This window comes from Rana temporaria, chromosome 1 (genome assembly GCF_905171775.1).
Source record: "Rana temporaria chromosome 1, aRanTem1.1, whole genome shotgun sequence".
Classification (NCBI taxonomy): domain Eukaryota; kingdom Metazoa; phylum Chordata; class Amphibia; order Anura; family Ranidae; genus Rana; species Rana temporaria.
In genome coordinates, this window is record NC_053489.1 from 92,413,841 (window position 1) to 92,419,920 (window position 6,080).

Genomic DNA, 6,080 nt, shown 5'->3' on the forward strand with positions numbered 1-6,080 from the left:
CTTTGACTATTTGGTCGCTCAGTGTTGACCTTACAGAGCAGGACCGCAGTGACTTAGAAGAGGATTTATGATAGGAGCGGGCAGATCTAGAAGATTTTCCTGAGTGTCTGGAAGAAGCAGATTTACAGGATGTAGTTTCATGTAGCTGTGCTAATCTACCTTCTATCTGTGCCTTTGCTTCAAGATATGTGCTATGCCTCTGCTGGTCAGTAGAAGTAAAGTCCTTTAATTCCACTGCAGCTTCCTCTATGCTGTAATGTGACAATAGGGAATAGAACTTTTCAGAAAGTCTTTTATAATTCTCAAATGCCTTCTTAACCCTTGAGAGAGCAGTGTTCAATTGCTCAGGATTGTTGCTAGTTTCATTAGCGGTTTTTATACAACTTAAAGTATTATGCCATAATGCATTTAGGTTACTAGATGTTTCTTCCTTACTTGCTTCATAAACCTCTCTTGCCTTCAAGGACGGATGAGGGCCTCTAGCGGGACGAGCAGAATGAAGTAAGGAGTCTGCTTTATCTTGGTTAAATGCAGGTGACTCTGTGGGATCTCTGTCAGACATAATGACAAGTGCTGTAGTTTTGGTGTCTTGTTACAAATCTGCCAGAGCTGAGCTCTGTAGTGACTTCTGATATTAGGCAGATTGAACTGAGGAGCTGGATATTTGTGACATCTAGTGCTGCAACTGTTTCAGACTGGATGGCTCAGCTCACTATCACTTTATACAGGCAGGAATACACAGTTATTTCAGTAGATTCAGGTATTGGATTCACAACCAAAAACAGCTTGACAATGATAAATCCTAGGGACTTGATGAAGCTATGATACAGTCTTTTAGCAGTTCAAAAGGTACTTATTGCTCCCCAATAAAGGCAAAAATCCCTGGCAGTGAACAGTTATGGAGCATTCAGTAGAAGGCTGGCTTCATACACAGAGTATTGCTTCTGGGGCTGCAGCAGTGACAATCGGGCCTAACTCTCAGTGCACAGCCTGAAGATGGTATCCTGAGTTAGGATTTTGTTCTTCACACACACACACACACACACACACACGTGGTTACTCACGTTTCTGAAGCTGCAGAGATAGCTGTGTGATGGATTCTTCTGGAAATTTACTGTTCTGTTTCAAGCATCGGTTGTACCTGTGACAAGCTTCTTGTAGACCCAGTCTGTAAGGATGTATGCAGCAGGTTGAATGATGACTTTAACAGACAGCTTACTCAATGAATAAAGACTCCAGAGGTGTTTTTCCAATGCTTCTTTATGCTTCAAGGTAACAAGGATATAAACATAGAGGCTTTTCCATAGATAAATTTCCAATGAAGATACACAGCTCCCACACTCTGCAGACTTTTCAAGCAACTAAGCAAAGATGGGGTTTAGAGCAGGAAATGGTGGGTGGGAGCAACCAAACTAGTCAGAACAGCAGGGGGGTAAGGATCATACCAAATAACATAATAACATAACATGTAATAACTGCTAGACAGTAAAAGCTGCGTGACAGCACAGTGGGGACTAAACACATGCTGGCTCCAGGCTTTCCCATAGATCACGGAGATGACATAAGGGCCGCTACACGAGCGGCCCTGGTGCGGCTCCCTCGGCGCTCCGGAAGGCCGGGGGACCCCGACCACTGTCACCCCCGTCACAAGCTGCATGACGTCGTGACGAGCCGCGCACGCCGGCGCCTCATGCGCGCGCAGCACGCCACGGCCATACGGGGGGGGTGGGAATGTGGAACACTCCACCGCCCCCCACCACCTTGCCGGGAATCCCCATGGGACCGCGGATACCCCCCCCACCCGGGGGCACAGAGGGGCCTCCCCGGATGACCGGCTACAATAAAAACTGGTTGCAAACATGGCAATAATGCACATGATGGTGTAGAACGGTGTCATAAAATGCATGTGAACTATACATCAAAAATATTTACATGAGCTGTGTGCTGATTCCATATCATGAAAACCCATGCGTGTGTGATCCCCAGCAGATACCCCTGTGGGTGTCTGAGCAGAAATGCAATTCAGAAGTACATGGTAGATGCTTACTGATGCGTGGGGAGAAGAGAGAAGAAAGGAATCATTCACTCTAGTCCCACAAATAATGGGTGTCTTATCTAGGGTGAGAAACACCCATAAGTAATCCTTGAATAAATGTCAAGGTGCAAGTGGGGATGCAGGGGTTTAATGACAGGGCGGAAAAAACACACAGTTCAAGTCAAGTCTCAATGTGTCAAGGGGAACGGGTGTTTATCCACCCAAAAAAAATTTTGTTGGCTGAGGAAAGACACATAAGCGAAGAGACAAGAATGCTGCGAACCCCAAGATTGAATCGTGTAGAAAAAGGAATTTACCCCACGGGGCTTTGGACAGCAAAGGTATAAAAGTGTAACAAATGTAATATAATAAAACATGGTTTATTTTATGGTTGTCAATAACATACATTTTAAATGCAATAACAATTACAAGAAAACCCTTTACGGATCTGGTGATACAATACATATTCCACAATATTGGACAAATGTATACAACATTGCTTTATGCTGTGTGATGTGCGTTCCCCGACGCGTTTCGACCTCTAAGTGGTCTCTTCAGGGGGATGGTTGATTCTACAAAAATATACATAACATAAATTTGCGATCAAAAAAGTATAAATATAAATCACATAAATTGACCCAAGAATAAGGTTTACCGTTAACGAATGAAGTGGGTTTTGTAATGACCAGAGATGTGCAGAGCCGTTAGAAAATCCGAAGGGAGCGCCACCCACAACCCCATGGGGGAGAGAGGGAAACCAAAACAGACCCCAGGGGGGTTGCAAGGAGCCGCACAGTGGACGCCCTCCGAGGATCAGGGGAGCCGGTGCCTGCAGAGTGCCCCCAATGGGTTAGCCCTGTGTAATTGAAGAGAATTAGAAATATTAAATCATAGCATATTGTGCTAAAGTGTAGGATTATCTGTGGGTAAGGCATGTATATAAAAAAGAGGGACTGGCAGCAGGTTTGTAATCTTATCTGGAAAAGAAAAAAAAAAAAAAAAACATTTTTTCCTTTTTTCTTCTTTATTGAATTAGATCTACTCATTGATGACCCGAAGGGGTAACTAGTCAATGAATAATGGTAAGGAATTGATGTGTATATTAAGGTACTTAATATAAAAATAGTATAAGAGTGCTCCATTGGCAGACAAAAGTGATTAAGAGACTTTATTAGTCTGGTAAAGAGTGCGTGTCCATGGGTGGGGATGTGTGAGACACATTACAATGTGTATGTTATGTGGACCATCAAAGAATATGTGGATACATATGGTGATAGTAAAAATGTTGGAAATATATGAAAATAAATAAATAAATAAATAAATAAATAAACAAACAAGAAAACAAAAAGAAGGGGGGAGTGAAAGTTGAAAAATCAACATAGGAGTGTACTAATAAAAGGGTGCTGTTACCTGATAAGGGATTAAATGGATATGAGTAGGTAAATTGTGGGCTTGTAGAGCTTGTTGTTGAGTATTCAGATCTAGGCTGCAGACAGTGCAGGGAAGACCCAGGCTTCCAATGTTGGAGGAGATAAAAGGAATGAACTGCTGTCCATGCTCAGCTGCCTGGAATCAAGACTTGACTCACAGGCAGACTGTCTTTTATATGCCAGTGGGCGTGGCCATGAATGGGGGCTTAACACTGCTGTCCATGCTCAGCTGCCTGGAATCAAAACTTGACTCACAGGCAGACTATCTTTTTTATGCCAGTGGGCGTGGCCATGAGTGGGGGCTAAACACATGCTGGCTCCAGGCTTTCCCATAGATCACGGAGATGACGTAAGGGCCGCTACACGAGCGGCCCTGGTGCGGCTCCCTCGGCGCTCCGGAAGGTCGGGGGACCCCGACCTCTGTCTTCACCCCCGTCGCAAGCTGCATGACGTTGTGGCGAGCCGCGCACGCCGGCGCCTCATGCGCGCGCAGCCCGCCACGGCCATACGGGGATGATCGCAGAACGCCGCCGGCAAGGCAAAGCTCAGTGGGCGGTAAGTATAGGGGGGCTGCTGCACACATAAGTTTTTTTTTTACCTTCATGCATAGAATACATGAAGGTAAAAACCCTTGTGTCTACAACCACTTCAATAAAAAGTAACCTTTAAGGCGGTGCCTCCAAGCGGCTGACAGATGGAGAGAAGCAGGTACAGTTAGACCCTATGAAAACATCAGCTTTGACATGTAGACTGTAAGCCAATTCGACTGTTGTGTCAAAATGAGATATCTTGCTCAGTCTGGTAGTAGTCTGAACTAATAAGGCAAGTTGTAGGCAAGAAGATTTTTATACAGATTTTTGAAAAGTCTACAATATTTTGATGTTTTTATACATGCTTAATTTTGTTAGTTTTATTTACTCAGCTGCATCTGTTAGACTCCTTTTACACTGAGGCAGTTTTCAGGCGTTTTAGCACTAGAAATAGCCTCTAAAAAGCTCATAAAACTGCATCCCTTTCAGTGCAATGAGTAATTTCACACTGGGGCAGTGCGCTTGCGCAACATTAGAAAAAGTCCTGCAAGCAGCATCTGGGGCGGGTTGGGAGCGCTATAAATAGCGCTCCTAAAATGCACCTGCCTATTGAAATTAATGGGCAGTGCTTCCAAAGCACCCTAAAAGCGCATTAAAAACTGGACTTTTTCCCTTAAAAAAAAACGTCTAAAAAGTGCTACAAAAACACTGCAAAACCGCCGGAGCTTTAGCAGCGCTGCAGTGTGAAAAGGGTCTTATATGGCTTTTGATTCACAGGGAAAATCTAATAAGTCTAATATTTTCCATTTACTTTTTAAAGCTGCTACTTTGGCAAAGTTTCCTGGGACTTCATAATGTGTGATCAGTGACGCTGTTACGAGAAAAATTGCGGTGTTGAAATATCACCTGAAGGGAACCTCAGCAGAATACCACAAACTTTTATGTCATTAATGTCATTTACCACAGTTAACACCACTTTATATTCCCTGTGTTGTAGTTTTTGTATATTTACATGATAATAAAGTTGTGTGTATTGTACTGCGTTATTGTTTTTTTCCCCAAATGTTTGCTAGTTTTATAGGCCTACAATATATAAAATACAATATATAAATACACAGCATTTCAAAATGTAATAGGAATGTATTTTTTTAAAATTTTGCATTCAGAAGTACATTTACATTTATATTTAAAATATATTTTAAAAAAACATTCTTAATATATTTTTCCGAAATATATTGCCATATATTTGAAATGCTACAATTTTGGCCAGATTCAATATATTTCAAAAATATATTTCAATATATTTGTGCATATATTTCGGAATGCATTGAGAAATATGTTGCAAATATATTCATAAATATATGTTAAATGTACTTCTTTTTTTTTTTTTTTTATCACCTCAGCTTTTTCCAAATCCTAGAGACCGGCTCATGGTTTGATGCGTCTTACGTCTCATTTTGTGGTTTGCATCATGTGTGGTATATTTACTATGCACCTTATGTTTTTTTTTTTTTTTTTTTTTTTTACATATAGGCCAACACTATAATAATAGCGGGAATGGGTTATTACAATAGCTTGCCATTGTGGCCCTATATTATTTAACGCCCCCCCCCCCCCTCTTGGCTCCCAGGAATCTCCAAACTTTTCCTTCGCAAACTAAAACAATCTTTAACGTTCATTGATCATGAATAGTATGTGACTCGCTCTAGGGAGCGACCCTAGCCTGGGAAGTGTTATAATTTCCATGTTGCCAGCCCATGGCTTGTTAGTAGCATGCCCTAACTCTTTCTGCATAACTCCATGTTTTTTTATACTCCCTCCATTTTTCCCATTTTTCCCTATGTCCGCCACTCGTCTCTAGGTGACTATCTTTTAACTCTTCCAGCCTGTACGTTTCCTCCACTTCGTCTATCCAGTTCCAAACGTGTGGACTTTCCGTCTCCTGCCACTTTTTGGGTATAAGTTTCTTAGCGGCGTTTAGAAGATGAGGAATTAAAGACTGCTTATATTTTTTTTTCCCCTCTTGGCTACAATGAAAGAGCACGACCCAGGGGTCTTTCTTTAAATCTTTACCCGTAATAACTT

At 42.1% G+C, this 6,080-nt stretch overlaps 1 long non-coding RNA gene across 1 annotated transcript; it reads right to left on the reverse strand.

Annotated features, from left to right (window-relative positions):
- Nucleotides 1-2,472: 2,472 nt before the first annotated feature.
- LOC120929146 lies at nt 2,473-3,724 on the reverse strand. Its single transcript, XR_005747350.1, has 3 exons — nt 3,446-3,724; nt 2,691-2,891; nt 2,473-2,607 (listed from the first exon to the last, which is right to left on the reverse strand). It is a non-coding gene; the product is annotated as an uncharacterized LOC120929146 (long non-coding RNA).
- Nucleotides 3,725-6,080: the final 2,356 nt, after the last annotated feature.